At 39.7% G+C, this 18438-nt stretch overlaps 1 pseudogene; it reads left to right on the top strand.

Moving 5' to 3' along the window:
* Positions 1 to 4095: 4095 nt before the first annotated feature.
* Positions 4096 to 17226, top strand: LOC120277939 (annotated as a pseudogene).
* Positions 17227 to 18438: the final 1212 nt, after the last annotated feature.

Here is an 18438-nt window from a genome sequence, read left to right as displayed (position 1 = left end):
CTCCTGGGTTAAGCCATATAGATTATGGAAGAAGGAGGTGAACACATCTCCTATTCTTTTCTCATCATCAACCCTATCATTATTGTGCATCACCCATGGGATGAAGTTCCTATTTCGTCGCCCATTTGCAACAGCATGAAAAAATTTTGTATTTTCATCTCCTTCCTTAATCCAAGTCACTCTCGCTCGCTTTTTCCAGTAAATTTCTTCTTGCTTGATAATTCTATCAAGATCTTGTCTCCTCAAAGTCTCAAGCGTGATTTCCTCATCCGACAGGGGTCTCCCCTCACAGGCAACCTCAAACCCATCTAATTCACTCATCAGGGGCAGGCTTCTTAAGTTTAATCGATCCAAAATCGAATTTGGCCCATTTTTTAAGATGCTCATAGGTTCTCAAGATCTTTTTAGACAAAGTGAAGGCACCGCATCCATGAAAAACAGGGAAAGTCCACCAATCCCTAATGAGGTCCCTGAAGTTGTCAGCTAGACACCATGCCATTTCAAAATGAAAGGTTCGAGCAACAGGTATATGGGAACCTGATTTGAGCCTAATTGGAACATAGTCAGACCTCAGCCGAGGGAGGTTATTTTGAAGAACTTTAGGGAACATCTCTAACCAGTTGGAGTTAATCAAGAATCTATTAAGCCTAACCCAAGTTGGATTCGCTTGACCATTAGTTCACGTAAATTTCTTCCCCACACTAGGTGGCTCCATAAGCTGGAGGTCCCTAAGAAAGTCTTGTGCCATTCTAATGTCCTCCATATTGATGATGCCATTCATCTTATCGGAAGGGTCAAAGATTGAGTTGAAATCCCCACAAATAGTCCAAGGAGTACCTAATCCTGGTCGATTACTTCTAATTTCATTCCATAAACCGAAGTACAGACTCAAGTCACATTATTGGTTCGATTAGTAAATTTGATCGAAAGACTACATATATTCCTTTGTGAACCTCTTCTCCCACAAAAATATTACTATTTAAACCCACAATAATTCCACCCGCTGAACCGACGGCCGGGATGAAGGAGAAGTGGTCAACCGGTGCCCACCAATCGATCTCCAAGTGGTAGAGTCGATGGAACTCAACTTGGACTCTTGGAGGCAACAAATGTCCGCATGGTGAATATGGAGGAAGTCTTTAACTAGGAATCTTTTAGATGGCATTCCTAGACCGCGCACATTTCAAGATATAATATTCATTAACAACTAATTGATCCTAGCGACGGGGTCAGACCTAGAGGTCCCCGCTACATCCCCTTGTGGGGCTAAACAATTGGACTCAAGCATGTGTAGGTGAGCAAAACATTTATCTCTATGATGCATGGAATCAAAGGTAATGCCACAAGCCATATAATAGTTATTCAATTGAATATCATTCCAATCAGTAATAAGAAGAGGGGTAGAGGATGTACCTTCCGGAGATGAGGTCGAATTCCCCTTCTTCTTAACTGATCTTGGGGGTTGTGATATGAATTCTTCTTCCTCATTCCATCTGGAAGAAGGCTTCTTCCTACACTCACTTCTTCATGCCCCCTTGAAGTATCCTCAGTTTGTCCTGTATAAAGCAGGCGCCTGATCTTCACTTCAAAATCTGACTCAGAGTCCTCAAATAACCGACTTGCGGTGCTGTCATCCTCCTACTCGGCACCAATCTCTTCCAGGCCTCCACTAGTCTCATGAACTAATCCATCATCTTGATTCTCACCACTCCAAATTTCAAGGTTATCCTTGAACACCTCTCCTACGGCATGGTTGGATTTAGTTGTGAGTTCAGAAGAGAATTTCGTCGGGACGAGAGTCCAAACACCATCAAGGAACACCCAAGTAAAATTGGGAGGAAGACTAAGGTTCGACGGGGGTTTAGAAGGGTCACAAAAGGAATCCTCACTAGTTAATTCCTGCTGGGCCACCATATCTGCCCCCGGCCCATCACCATTTGAAGAAATATTAGCATTATCCCCCAATGGGCTTGGCAGGGGCAGGCCACCAACATTGTCTGTGTCTCCCTCCGAAGAAAGGCCCAGTGAATTAACATTAGACATAGGGGTAATCATGGCCTGAGACCCAGCAGGATTAGGGGCCAAGCTACTTCCACGTGTTGCCACTTCATTCCCCTGCCCATCCTGCATGTCTCTGCCATTGTCCTCGGTGAGAGTGACCACCTCGACCAACCCCGGATCGACAACAAGGATGTTGTCACCCTTATCCATGGCGCCATGCAACGTCCTTGGTCCAGTGGATAAAACAACTCAATCCTCATTCTTCTCCAATGGTATTAACCAAACGGTCTGACCGGGATTATGGGCGGTCTCCTTCCGAACATCAACCACCGCATCACTGTTGGGAAGCCTCCCCAGAGTTATTAGTGTGACCCCGGGAGCATGGCTCACTGGACGAGTCTCTTTGGAACTTACGAACATGACCCCGAGAGCACCGCTCACCGGCCAGGCCTTAAGTGAACTTAAACGCATGACCCCGGGAACTATGGTCACCGGTCGGGACCTTTCCTCTGGGTGGGTGGTCAACGTTTGAACTTGCGGCTGCCATTCTTGATTACACCGCTCCCCAACTTCCTGCTGTTGGTTAGTCTCCCTAGATGTCCAACGATGATCCTCCTTCCTGGCTGGTCGACCTTGACTCTCCCCCTTGTCCATGAGAAGCTTCTCACCCCTGTTCTCCTTCTTCGACCGAATCTCCACTACACCCTTATCTTTGGTTTCCCAAGAAATCTCATGAGTATACCGTGAGTGGGCCTCCACCCCGTTCTCCACCTCCACCTCCAACGATACCGATGAATAGACAAACTTCTCCAAGTCACGACGGAAGGAAGGAAACGATAACTTGTTGTCCATCATAGGCAAAGTGAATCTTCTCATCTTGAAGCTAAGCGAAACCTCAAAAGGAATCCTAGCATGGCGGTGACAACGGACCAGAATGGATGCAGTTTACTCAGCTGCGGAATCACCACTAGATCACCAAATGAGGAGAAATTGGCCCCTTCCAGACGCTTCCCGACCGAACCCACCTCCGCCGTCCATTTAGAGATGGAGATAACGCAAGGTCCCAAACGTAAAGGCAAGCCTAACTCCCCGATTTTGCTAGCTTTGAGAGCCTCTTTCTCACTGCACAGAGTGCCCAGATATGAGTTGCCTTTGATTTCATAGACCGCATCTACTCTTGGTTTGTTTAGAGCCCCAGGAAGGAATTCCAGTAAGATATCATCGCTGGTTTGGCCTGAGATAATATCTAACACAATGACCTTGACCAGCTCCTTTTGAAGTTTTGAAGTCTCCTGTGAAAGAGAGATAGAGATATGAGACATAAATGGGTTCAGTCTATCAACAGGGGACACTCTCAAGCTGCTGCTGAGGGATCTCAGAACTCCGGAGAAGAGGCCTACTAAGCTTAGCCGTTGGGCGTACCCAGCGATATCTTGTAGGCTACGGCAGCTCAACCTTACAAACAGAAGCCATGTTACCCACGCTGCCACAACGTCTGTACGTCAAACAGTGTCGACATTCCGACGTCTTGTGCATCGATCTAAGACAATGTCCGCACGTCGTTGGTAACCACTGCCTCTTGATCCCTATCACCATGGTGCTATGACTCGAGGGAGACTCATGAGGGGTACAGGCCCCTCCATCCCCAGCCAGACTCCGGTTGCTCCTGCTCTTTTGACTTTGGACTTTCTCCCAACCTTCCTCAGTCTCCAGCTCCGCAGGGGGGGTCCTAACGTCCGGCGGACTGGCTGCCTGAGCGAACGACTTCCCCGACCGCACTAAGGAATCCCTTGCTTCAAAAACCTATTGCTCCCTGGAGGACGATGGTGTGAAGTCTGCCTGAAACCCACGCCTTCCTTGCCCGAAACTCCCTTCTCCGCGCCCAGGAGATCCCCATGTAGGGACTTCATTCCTTAATAAATAAATCAAATATGCATTTCTCTAAAGATATAAATATTATGTACATATATTATTTATGCATTTCAAAAATTAAAGCAAACCAACAGTAAAAAAAAATATCTCACAATATCACCTTCTACACAAGTCCAATAAATGCCCAGGTGTCAGAAAATAAACAAATTTCTCGGCCGACACTCTTTATTATTGTTATGGTAACTACGCTCAATTTCCTTGCTCCTCTCTTTCTTCTGAGTGTAGCTAGCGATGGAACAAGGACTGCTGCTCAACAGTTCAAATTCTCAAAAGAACGAGCAAGAGTTTGAGGAAAAGAGAGCAGGATGCATAGCAGAGCTGAAAGAAGAGGGATGGAGCCTGGCATGCATTGGTGCCCCCATGGTCATCACCACGCTGGCACAGTTCTTTGTCCAAGTGGTGTCATCCATGATGGTTGGCCATCTCGGTGAACTCCAACTCTCCAGCGCTGCCATTGCCACCTCTCTCACCGGCGTCACTGGATTCAGCCTTTTAGTAAGCCCTTTTTAATTTGGTATTTATTTTTTGTTCTTTTTTATCATTCCTACACAGCATGACATGACGTCTACTTTTATTGATGAACTGTTCATGTTTTGGTTTTTTTTAATAATCATTTTTAGATTTATAAATTTTATCGGGGGTAAAAGGATTAAATGATGTGTTTTTGATCTATCAAGTATCAACCTCATTTTAGGCGCTTATTATGATGGAAAACCTATATTTTTGTGTACGTGGTATTTAATAAATCATAAAAAAAAATAAGGGTGACTTTGACATGATAGCATGGTGGTTAGACATTTAACTATGTGAGAATTAATATGGGAGGGTGAGGATACAGCTCTATCTTTGTATTTAAAAAAATAAAAATAAAAAATAAAAGATTTATTTATTTATTATAATAAATATCAAAAGAATAGCTCCACTATATATATATATATATATATATATATATTAAAAAAAAGTATACTTTAGATAATCTTTCATATTTATATTAATATTTTGGCCTTCTTTCATCTTTTAATTTATTTATATCAAAAGAATAGCTCAACCATATATATTTATTTATATATATATATATTAAAAAAAAAAGTATACTTTAGATAAATATCAAAAGAATAGCTCAACCATATGGTTACTTGCTAATTAATATATATTTATTTAATTAAATTCTTTTTATAACTCATTTTTTGTTTAATAAGATGCATCTTGTTTTGTCGTTGATGAGTTTTCCAAGATGAACACCTGCCTTGCTTCGATCTGTTCTACTTGCCTAGAAAATAAACCTCCATACGTTAATGACTTTTTGTGTGCTAGAGATAATTATAACTACTCAAGGTATTTGGGTGAGCATCCCAAATGTATATCTATTACCCTCATTTAACAAACTTGTTCAGATATTGTCTTATTCTTATATTGAAATCAATGAATGGCAATTCTTTTATGTATTTAATGTCAAGCCTAGATTTTTTTTATAGGATTGGCATAAATTTGGCACATGACGTGTCGGTTTCTTGTAATTATGTGATTATTTAATAATGAAGTTTTGTTTCAAATCATATAAAAATTTTAATTTATTTAATTATTTGTCGAGTTTGTATATGCACCCAGACTCATCAAAATTTGCATTTCTAATAATAATAATAATAATAATAATAATAATAATAATAATTAAGGATGTCAACAGGTAGGATTCACTCGAGATGTATTCTCTGGTCCCGACCTAGACTTACTAAATCCATTCTTGATCCATATCGTTCCTACTGGATTTCCCATCATTGATTTTTTATACATCTATTAAATACATCAAATATATTATATTTTAGTAATATATATTTTTATTTAATATAAAATAATTTTTTAATATTATATATAACATTAAAATTATATATTTAGAGACAAAAATTATATATTTAAAGAAGAACATAGCGGGGAAAGTTGCCAATGGAGATTTACATCCCCGCTCCAGTCCTAACTCAGTTCTTGGAATTTTAACCTCAGCCCTGATTCCCTCGAGATGGGGAATTAGATTTTGGGTTGGGGAAAAATTGACAATCCTAATAATAACATGGGGAAAAGGCTGTCACTCCAAGGCGAAATGCTGTCACTCCAAGGCTTTCTTATTTTATAAAGCAATGAGCGGTGGTTGGCACACGGGTCTAATTCAAATTAGCTGTTATTTTTTGAACGTACACTGTGCATGATTTTTTTCCCCAGAAATTAATCAACCGTAAACAGAAAATGCACGTACTAATGGCCCTTAGATCAATTGGCACCGGGTCTTTTACGTAGGGCTTTCATCTTGGGTAGAGTGTGGCTCTCCAAGTTCGATTCTCGCCCAACAGAAGGTGAGGGCATTGTGGCGTAGAGTGTGGCTCCCCCGCGGTTGTCGCACTTTTCAAAAAACAAAAGAAAAAAATGCACATCATCTGGTAGTAGGTGAACTCCCTTGGCAAGTAGCCATGCCAATGATATAAACTTGGAGTTCCATTGCCAATAAACAAGGGTTGATATTTGTTTAAATTGTATACTGAAATAGTGATGCATGAAAAAACTTAGAACCAAATAACTAAAACTTATTTATGTGGAGTCCAAGGTTATCCATTATCAAAGGCAGGACTGCATTAAAAAGATGGATGCTGGACCTTTTATCTTTGTTGTCTCAGTTTTTTATCCCTCAAGTGATGCAGCGGTATACTTGAAACCCGTTGATTCGCCTTCGAATGCCCGGTAACAAGTTGTCTGAACCCTGTTGATCAAAGATAGCCAAGAATTTGGGAAGAGTAAAATCTTATTACTCAAGAAAATAGTGATAACAAAACTGATTTTCTCTTGCCCATAGGCTTACATCAAATTTTGGTATGACTCACGAGTTTGTGTCCCACAAACTCGTGACTTTTGTTTCTTGACCGGTTTCCCATCAAATAGACCCGGTACAACCATAAAAATCTCGTCTCCCACCAAATTACCAAAGTACCCTTGCGTCGTACTTCTCCATGTACGCACATGCCACGTCATCTATATGCCGTCATCATTCTCCCCAGGATGGAAAGAATTCACCCTCGAATTGTCGTTGTCGGAAAAGTCACCATAATAGGGTATCAAATGCTTGACATTGAAGACATCAGCCGTACAAATGTGGCTCGGGAGCTGAAGCCGGTATGCATTGGAATTGATCTTCTCAATGACCTCGACGGGCCCAATTTTCTTGGCCTTAAGCTTTTTGTACTCCCCAGCTGGAAAACGCTCCTTGGAAAACACAACCCACACAAAGTCTCAAACCTCAAACTCAACATAGTGGCGCCGCTGGTCTTCTTGTTGTTTGTAACTTGTGTTGGAGGTGTTCAAGTTGTCGAGAACGGTCTTATGAATGTTCTGTAAGCTTGTTACAAAATCATCCGCTTTCCCATGGATCCGAGTCTTAGTTGGTAGGGGAATCAAGTCGAGGGGTCCACGAGGAATTGCCGAGTACACCACCTGAAATAGACTGAACCCCGTACTTCTGTTTGTAGCATGGTTGTGAGCAAATTCTGCCTGACTCAATCTCACATCCCATCCTTTAGGAAAATCCCCCACAAAACAATGAAGCAAGTTACAAAGTGAGCGGTTAACGACTTCAGTTTGTCCATCCGTCTGAGGGAGATAGGCACTGCTAAGATTGAGTTGAGTGTTCACCATCTTCCACACAATTCGCCAAAAGTGGGTAAGAAATCGTGTATCTCGATTGGATACAATTGAGGATGGTAGGCCGTGGAGGCGGTAGACATTACGGAAAAATAGCTGGGCCACATTGACAGCATCCATCATCTTCTTGCAAGGAATGGAGTGCACTATCTTGAAAAAACGGTCTACCACAACAAAAATAGAGTCGTTGCCACATTGAGTACGTGGCAAACCCAGCACAAAGTACAGACTAATGTCCATCCATGGCTGAGAAGGTACTGGCACCGGCATATAGAGCCCAGCATTGGTTGCGCTCCCTTAGAAGATCTAGCATATTCGGCATCGTTGAACAAACTTTTCAACATCCTTACGTATGCCTGGCTAAAAGTAGGAAGCCTGAATCAACTGGAGCGTCTGGTCCCTCTCCACATGGCCTTCACCGTGCAACTCTCTAATAATGTGCACCCGTAAACTCCAATCTGGAACACAGAGTTGGTTTCCCCGAAACATGAAACCATCCTAGAATAGAAAATTCATCCATTTTGCAGCCTGTACATCTAGGAGGATCTCCGAGAAATATGGGTCAGCCGTAAATGAATCACGAAAAGAGTTAAAACCAAGTACCTCGACTCGCAATGTGACTAAAAGGTTGCTTCGCCTACTGAGTGCGTCCGCTAAACGATTAGAGACCCCTGCTTTGTTCTTCACAACAAAGGTAAATTCATCTAGAAAGTTCACCCATCGTCCATGGCGGGCTGACACTTTATGTTGTTGATGTATATGTCATAGAGCAGCGTGGTCTGTGTATAGAATGAACTCCCGATGGATGAGGTAATGGCTCCAGCGCTTGATAGCTTGCACCACAACATAAAACTCAACATCGTAGGTGCTATAATTCAAGCGTGCGCCCAACAGCTTCTCAATGAAAAACGCAACAAGCACCCCTTGCTGACTTAGGACATACCCAATGCCCACCTTGGACGCGTCTGTGTGAAGCTCAAATGGATGGGTGAAGTCAGGAAGTGCCAAGACAGGGGCAATGGTCAAGCGTTCCTTCATCAATCGGAAAGCAACCTCGACGTTGGCAGTCCATGTAAATTTGCTGCCCTTCAAGCACTCAGTCATTGGTGCCATGATGCTGCTAAAGTGAGCGATGAACCGCCGATAGAAGGATGCAAGGCCGTGGAAGCTTTGTACCTCGGTGATAGTTGTTGGAGTTGGCCAATCTTGTATCGCCTTAATCTTGGCCTCGTCCACTTGTATACCTTCCCCTGAAACAACATAACCCAAAAACAATACCTTGGGTGTGAAGAAAACACATTTTTTCTTTGAAACAGGCCGCCCCTGTTGAACTCCCTTGGCAAGTAGCCACGCCAATGATATAAACTTGGAGTTCCATTGCCAATAAACAAGGGTTGATATTTGTTTAAATTGTATACTGAAATGGTGATGCATGAAAAAACTTAGAACCAAATAACTAAAACTTATTTATGTGGAGTCCAAGGTTATCTATTATCAAAGGCAGGACTACATTAAAAAGATAGATGCTGGACCTTTTATCTTTGTGGTCTCAATTTTTATCCCTCGAGTGATGGAGCGGTATACTTGAAACCCGTTGATTCGTCTTTGAATGCCCGGTAACAAGTTGTCTGAACCCTGTTGATCAAAGATAGCCAGAAATTTGGGAAGAGTAAAATCTTATTACTCAAGAAAATAGTGATAACAAAACTGATTTTCTCTTGCCCATATTCTTACATTAAATAGGTGAAAATAGCACTAAGAAAGGAGATAATTTGAAAATTTATCAAAAATGGTAAATTCTCAAATATCAGTAAGAAATAAAAGATCTATAAAAATAAAGACTATTGCCACAAACGACTCACAAATTAGAGATTTCTATCATAAGATATAATGAAATCAATTATTACTAAAAATAGCAAAATTAGCATTTTCGAGGCCTAAACGATGGAATTTGGCAAAATTTTGGTATGACTCAGACTCGTGACTTTTGTTCCTTGACCCGTTTCCCATCAAATACACTCGCTACAACCATAAAAATCTCGTCTCCCGCCAAATTACCGAAATGCCCTTGCGCCGTACTTCTCCGTGTACGCACATGCCACATCGTCTATATGCCGTCATCATTCTCCCCAGGATGGAATGAATTCACCCTCGAATTGTCGTCATCGGAAAAGTCACCATAATAGGGTATCAAATGCTTGACATTGAAGACATCAGCCGTACGGATGTGGCTCGGAAGCTAAAGCCGGTATGCATTGGAATTGATCTTCTCAATGACCTCGACGGGCCCAATTTTCTTGGCCTTAAGCTTGTTGTACTCGCCAGCTGGAAAACACTCCTTGGAAAACACAACCCACACAAAGTCTCAAACCTCAAACTCAACATAGTGGCGCCGCTGGTCTTCTTGTTGTTTGTACTTGTGTTAGAGGTGTTCAAGTTGTCGAGAACGGTCTTATGAATGTTCTGTAAGCTTGTTACAAAGTCATCTGCTTTCCCATGGATCCGAGTCTTAGCTGGTAGGGGAATCAAGTTGAGGGGTCCACGAGGAATTGCCGAGTACACCACCTGAAATGGACTGAACCCCGTACTTCTGTTTGTAGCATGGTTGTGAGCAAATTCTGCCTGACTCAATCTCACATCCCATCCTTTAGGAAAATTCCCCACAAAACAACGAAGCAAGTTACCCAGTGAGCGGTTAACGACTTCAGTTTGTCCATCCGTCTTAGGGAGATAGGCACTACTAAGATTGAGTCGAGTGTTCACCATCTTCCACACACTTCGCCAAAAGTGGGTAAGAAACCGTGTATCTCGATTGGAGACAATTGAGGATGGTAGGTCGTAGAGGCTGTAGACATCACGGAAAAATAACTGGGCCACATTGACAGCATCCGTCGTCTTCTTGCAAGGAATGAAGTGCACTATTTTGGAAAAATGGTCTATCACTACAAAGTCCATACTAATGTCCATCCATGGCTGAGAAGGTACTGGCAACGGCATATAGAGCGCAGCATTGGTTGCGCTCTCTTTTCGAGATCTGGCATATTCGGCATCGTTGAACAAACTTTTCAACATCCTTACGCATGCCTGGCTAAAAGTAGGAAGCCTGAATCAACTGGAGCATCCTGTCCCTCTCCATATGGCCTTCACCGTGTAACTCTCTAATAATGTGCACCCGTAAACTACAATATGGAACACAGAATTGGTTTTCCCGGAACAAGAAACCATCCTAGAGTAGGAAATCCGTCTGTTTTGCAACCTGTACATCTAGGAGGATCTCCGAAAAATACGGTTCCGTCACAAATAAATCACGAAAAGAGTCAAAACCAGGTACCTCAACTCGCAATATGACTAAAAGGTTGCTTCGCCTACTGAGTGCGTCCGCCAAACGATTAGAGACCCCTGCTTTGTGCTTCACAACAAAGGTAAATTCATCTAGAAAGTTCACCCATCGTCCATGGCGGGCTGACACTTTATGTTGTTGATGTATATGTCATAGGGCGGCGTGGTCTGTTTATAGAATGAACTCAAGATGGATGAGGTAATGGCTCCAGCGCTTGATAGCTTGCACCACAGCATAAAACTCAACATCGTAGGTGCTATAATTCAAGCGTGCGCCCGACAGCTTCTCAATGAAAAACGCAACAGGAACCCCTTGCTCACTTAGGACACACCCAATGCCCACCTTGGACGCGTCTGTATGAAGCTCAAATGGATGGGTGAAGTCAGGAAGTGCCAAGACAGGGGCAGTGGTCAAGGGTTCCTTCATCAATCGGAAAGCAACCTCGGTGTTGGCGGTCCATGTAAATTTGCTGCCCTTCAAGCACTCAGTCATTGGTGCCATGATGCTGCTAAAGTGAGCGATGAACCGCCGATAGAAGGATGCAAGGCCGTGGAAGCTTCGTACCTCGGTGATAGTTGTTGGAGTTGGCCAATTTTGTATCGCCTTAATCTTGGCCTCGTCCACCTGTATACCTTGGGTGTGAAGAAAACACATTTTTTTCTTTGAAACAGGCCGCCCTTGTTGAACTCCCTTAGCAAGTAGCCACGCCAATGATATAAACTTGGAGTTCCATTGCCAATGAACAAGGGTTGATATTTGTTTAAATTGTATACTAAAATGGTGATGCATGAAAAAACTTAGAACCAAATAACTAAAACTTATTTATGTGGAGTCCAAGGTTATCCATTATTAAAGGCAGGACTGCATTAAAAAGATAGATGTTGGACCTTTTATCTTTGTGGTCTCAGTTTTTTATCCCTCGAGTGAACAAAAGCTAAACATATTCTTGGTTGTAGAGTGAATGTTAGAAGTCGCAGGACCATGGATAGATCCACAAAGATCACATATTTATGTTCTTATCAAGTTGTTTTGAAAGGTGTTAATATTTTAATATACTAAAAAGGTCTATTTTCAACATCAAAAAATATAATTGATATATTAATGTATTAGTACGTTGATGTGAAAATATGTTTTTTTTTCCCAATGAATTCGCATCACTTTTCTGTAGACACATCATTTTTTCTTTCGCCTAAATTTTATATTGGCTATCAATTCCGAAATCATCTTAGCTCTTTGTTCACCTATTTCTTGTGCAAAAGACACCAAAGCACCACGGTCTGAGTCTCGGCTTTGAGGGAAATGCTTTGATATCTAAGTAAGGTTAGAATTATTCTCAACAGAGAAGCGAAGGGATCTATGGCTATATATGGAATTCTCTAGTGAATCATTCTCTCATTTTATTGCTTATACTCGCCATTTATAACATCAATATTGACTTAATTTCTTGACTTTGATGACTTGATCTCCGGTTAGATGGCCAAGTGGGCTTAATCGCCTTTGAGAGAGTTCTTTCCTATTATTTAATGACAGAGTGAACTTCCGCTACTATTAGAGATTCTAGTTTCTTTATAGGATGAGTAAATGAGCTTTGTTGTTGGTGCTCAATTCCAAGGCCTGTTTAATTCCTTGCTCACGATTCCTTGCAAAAAAGAAAGCAAATTACCGGGGTTAGTCAAAGACTTTGTTTTTGAGGCACTCGATGTCTGATTCAAGTGAAAACTATTTTTTGGAGAATAGCAGGGCTCATTGAATTAGGAGTGTTAGTTCTAGAGGGGTAGATGTGTATAACAACAAAGCTCAATCTCACAAGATATAATAACACACATATAATCAAGCAAAAAAAAAAGGAGGCACACAAGATAGTTATCCAGTTCGGCAATAAAACTTGCGTCGTACTTCTTCATTTGGGAGGCCAACCCCGGAGAAAACAATCCATTAAAAGAGGTGATAAAGAAAAGAGTACAATACTCCCTATTCCCTTACCCACTCAATACAAAGAACACCCTGGTAAGATTACCCAATGCCCACTCTCCTTAACCCTCACCAAGGGGTCTCTCGCTCGTGGCTCATCCTATATCTTCAAACAGGGTATCTTATATAAACGCACCAATGTCCCAATATATCCTCCACTTTTAGACTTTTCCGCGGCATCCTAACTTGGACACCTTCCAAAGTTAGATGTTGCAACACTCAGTTGCAGCATTACCCACCTTACTGAACATGACTGAGTTCTAGCCCAGTTGCAACCGAACTTGTGACACCTTTAACCTTTCCTGTTCTTTCAGTCCACTTCATAGCAGTTAACTCGTCCCGTGCTCCTCCTGCCTACAACCACTTCCTTCCTCACATCATTTCAGCAAGTCCCCTTTCCTAAGGGTCGCACCCACTAAGGGGCGAATACCATCACACCAAAGATGGTTCCAAAAGATCTCTCGATCTTCTTTCCAAACTTTGTCCAAGTTTGGTCTTCCATATAATTTTTGTTTGAATTATGAATATATTGTTGCTAAACTTGATCTCCTCTCATCCAAGTTTAGTCTTCAATATCTTCCAAGCATGATCTCAATAATCCATGCATAGGTCTTCAAATCTTCAATCAATCCTCAGCTAATCTTCAATCAATCTTCAATGATTAGTCTCCTTGAATAGCTCCGTCCATAATTAGCTTTCTTAGTATCTTATACTCCATGATGATCTTTTCTCAATAAAGAATAATTCCTCTCTTTCCAAGCAAGTGATGTTGGACTCACACAATTCTATCAAGAACGTTTTTGTTGGCGCGTCTACACCTCTTTCTGTCATCACCAACCCTGATCCAATAATTTCCTTGCATTTTAGATCTCAGATTGACTTAATCAGATCCCTCTTAGACATGCTTGGCTCTCCTGTCATCCATAGCATCCTGGGGTCTTGGATGCTTCCTGCTACTTCCCTAGCTAATTTTGGTTTCAATGACCCAGCTCTCAACCTGTTTCTGTATGGAAGGGACCTGCCACACTGGCTAATGAGATGTTTCATTGATTCAGGATTTGTATTTAGTTTCTAGTTCTGGTTGCTTTTGTAACTTCCTCCCTCTTTTGTTCCCATTTCTTTCTTTAATAAATTAGCCCCCTCCTGGGGTTCTTTAGGAGTTTAGCAAATATATGATTTATCATCCCGGATCTTACCAAAAATAGATAAAATCATACCTAAGTTAAAACTTACTCTTTTATTAGAGATCCCTTTATTTTGATGCTCCTTCCAAAAATAGTTATTCTACAATTGAACCAATGAGAGGAAAAACTCTAAACATAATCCTTCATCATGATCTTCTAGCCCACATTTCTTCATGTGCCAAGTCATCACTCGTTTAGCCATATCATTTTCTTTGTCACTTTTCCTTTTTGCCAAGTCATCATTGTGGTGTCATCTTCCTTTGCCATGCCATCTCTTGGTTTGTCACATAATGCCAATCTAAGTTTTTAGACCTAACAAGGAGCAAAGGTTTTGGGATATATAGAGTTGGAATTCTCTAGTGAATCTTTCTCTTACCTTATCACCCATGCTTGCCTTTCATAACCTCCTTGTTGAATTAATTTCCCACCTTTAACAAATCAATCTTCCACATTTAATTATATTACTAGCCTTGCTAACCTTTGGAAGATTTCTTTCTCTCCATTCGATGGTTTAGTGTCCATCACCATCGGAGATTTCATCCTTTTTTTTATTTTAAAAAAAAAAGTAGATAAGTTTTGCTGCATCTAAAGATTTAGTCTTCCTTGTTGAATAAATAGATACTAAGACTTGATGTATTGAGTTTAGGTCGCACCACGTGCTTATGATCGATGATGCCACATGGATGGGTGATTTTTCTCATATCATAGTTGAGTTTGAGAGCTAATATTTGGTATTATTATTAGTTGGGAATAAATTTTGTGTTTTTTTAATATTATTATTGGGAAATATTTAATATTTTGTATTTAATAGTTTATCCAATATAAGCATGAGCTTAATATCTTATTGATTGTAGAGATTATTTTAACATTTTGGTTTGATGATATATTTCCTTCTTTTCCCCATCTATGCTCTATTCTCAGATGGGCAAAGAACATAATCTTTTTCTTTTATTTTCCACATTTAGAGATTGCATAGGTAATTTATCTATCTATGCACTTGTTGTTCAGAGTAATGTGCATTTAGTTTTTCTTGATCAAGCAATTCATGTACTTGAATAGCTAGGAATGGCTAGTGGGTTGGAGACACTATGTGGACAAGCTTATGGAGCACAACAATACCAAGAGCTAGGAATACAAGCTTATAGAGCCATATTGTCTCTTTTTATTGTTTGCATTCCGATATCCTTTATATGGGTCTCAATGGGAAAACTACTTATATTCGTTGGCCAAGACCCCTTGATCTCCAAAGAGGCAGGGAAGTATGCACTGTGGTTGATTCCTGCCTTGTTTGCCTATGCCATTACTCAGACTATGACGAAGTACCTTCAATCTCAAAGCCTGATTCTTCCTATGCTTTTGAGTTCTATTGCCACTCTTTGCTTTCACATCCCCCTCTGTTGGTTCATGGTCTTCAAATCAGGATTGGGGAATGTGGGTGCTGCTCTCTCTATAAGTATATCGTATTGGTTGAATGTCTTTAAACTTGGATTATATATCAAGTATTCAGACTCTTGCAAGCCAACTCATACTCCGTTTTCTGTCAAGGCTATTAAAGGAATAAATGAATTCTTGCGGTTTGCGGTTCCATCTGTAGTGATGATATGGTAATTAATTTCTATTGTTAATTAAGTATCACATTATGAGCATTGCTAATTAAATGTTGATGCAGTCTTGAATGGTGGTCATTTGAGCTACTTATCTTGCTTTCTGGTTTGTGCCGAATCCAAAGCTGGAAACCTCAGTCCTTTCTGTTTGGTAATGGACAAAACAAATTCATTTTAATATGCTTGATATTATTTAATGGGCATTTATTGATCTCATTTCTTGGTTTGTAGCCTCAATAGCATTTCATTTCTGTACACGATCCCATTTGGGCTTGGTGCAGCAGCAAGGTATATCTACTTGTAAATATTAAGAATAAACAAAACAACATACTGTTATATTATATATTAAAAATAAAGAATATGAACAATATTTTAAATTAATTAATATATATATATACACATATGATATTTACGCTAGAAAACAACTATATTAAGTAACAAAGCATGAGAAAGACTAACCAACTATAAAAATACAGAGGCATAAAATAACATTCTAATCTATTTAATGATGATTATGATACTACATATGTTTATGAGAATTATTTTAAATTTTGATATATGTATATACAGTACAAGGGTATCAAATGAACTAGGAGCCGGAAATCCAAATAAAGCTCGTTTAGTTGTTCAAGTTGCGTTGCTAATCACTATTACTGAGGCTGTAATTGTCAGCACGACAATATTTGCCTTGCGCTACATTTTGGGCTATGCATACAGCGATGAGAAGGAAGTTGTAGATTATGTGACACAAATGGCACCTCTTATTTGTATCTTAGTAATTATGGATAGCCTTCAAGGGGTTCTCTCAGGTTATTTATTACACTTAATAGTTGATAAAATAATCTATTGAATGAAGTTAAAAGTTAAATATTATTTTCTTCTTCAGGTGTTGCTAGAGGTTGTGGATGGCAACATGTAGGTGCTTACATTAATCTAGGTGCATTCTATCTATTTGGGATACCTGTTGCTATTGTATTGGCTTTCATAATTCACTTACGAGGAAAAGGTCTTTGGATTGGAATCCTCGGAGGGGCTACAGTACAAACAACACTTCTTTTGGTTATTACATTTTCCATAAATTGGCAGCTACAGGTTCTTTATATATATATTTTTTAAAAAAACTTTTATGTCACATTTGGTTTCAAATTCTCATTTTAATCTACTTTCGTAGGCGAACAAGGCTCATCAGAGAATGTTCGAGGAAAGATTACCCTGTGAAAATAGATTGAAGTGAAGCAATGTTATCATTAATGGTTTGTTAGCTTGTTGTTGTGTTTTTATTTTAGTTTCTTTTGTTTTTCGTATGGTAAAATTTTGAGCTTCATTTTGATTGATTCAAAGATGAAGCTACCTTAAGCAGCGTGTTTCCATCAACAAATTATGATGTGTTTGTTTCAGCTATATTGTATTAGTATTTTTGTCTTTTGGTCACTGAGAATGAGCTTGGGCTCTTAAACATAAATATGCAACTAGTTTATTTTTTATAAATAAGCGAACAATGCTCATCAGAGAATTTTTGAGGAACAATTACCTTTTGAAAATAGATCGAAGTAAAGCCGTGTTATCAATAATGATTTATTAGCTTGTTGTTTTGTTTTTGTATTAGTTTGTTTTGCTTACAATATGGTACAATTTTAAGCTTCATTTTGATTGATTCAAAGATGAAGCTACCTTAAGTAGTGTGTTTCCATTAACACATTATGGTGTGTTTGTTTCCGCTACATTGTATTAGTATTTTTGTCTTTTGGTCACTAAGAATGAGCTTGGAGCCCTTAAACATGAACATACAACTAGATTGGTTTTAATAAATAAGCGAATCATCAGAGAATTTTAGAGGAACGATTACCCTGTGAAAATAGATTGAAGTCAAGCAGTGTTGTCATTAATGGTTTATTAGCTTCTTGTTGTGTTTTTGTTTTAGTTTGTTTTGTTTTTATTATGGTAAAATTTTGAGCTCCATGTTGATTGTTTAAAAGATAAAGCTACCTTAAGTAGTGTGTTTCCATCAACATAATATGGTGTGTTTGTTTCCACTGTATTGTATTAGTATTTTTGTCTTTGTTTATTGAGAATGAGCTTGGGCCCTTAAACATGAATATGAAACTAGCTTGGGCCCTTTTTTGTGTGACATTGATGACGGTCTTTTATTTTTTGTATGACAAAAGGCTACCACCTTTTGTCATTTGATAAAGTAGGTTTGGAGGTCTGTATGACAAAGGCTACCACCTTTGTCAAAGGGATAAGTAGGTTTGGAGGTGCACTAATTACGGTGACTTAACATCCTTCTAGGGATTTGCTATGTTAGGCAGCCTAACACAAAGAGAAATAAAAGCCTGCCATGTGTGCTTTAGATGATATATTGGTGGTCATAACTCGACAATAGTAAATCTCTAGTAATGCAGTAAGGGTGGAAATACAATACTGCCACAGGGGACTCATATTTGAGTCCAGTATATAGTCAATGAATAGTACTCTATAATACTGGCATACTAGGTCTATAATGAACAATAAATGAACAATATTCTATTGTATGTGCATGCATGAGGTTTCGAACCCGCACTTGCCCATTCTCTTCCATGGTGTCTTACCATTATACCATGCTAGCGTTGGCAAGTCACCAACTTATATGAAAGAATTTTAATAATGTTACAAATAGATATTTTACTTATAATAATAATTTTAGTGTTATTTAATAATGAGATTTATTATATTAATTCAGTTGTAT

Source organism: Dioscorea cayenensis, chromosome 15, assembly GCF_009730915.1.
Source record: "Dioscorea cayenensis subsp. rotundata cultivar TDr96_F1 chromosome 15, TDr96_F1_v2_PseudoChromosome.rev07_lg8_w22 25.fasta, whole genome shotgun sequence".
Classification (NCBI taxonomy): Eukaryota; Viridiplantae; Streptophyta; class Magnoliopsida; order Dioscoreales; family Dioscoreaceae; genus Dioscorea; species Dioscorea cayenensis.
This window is presented reverse-complemented; position numbering and strand designations above follow the sequence as displayed.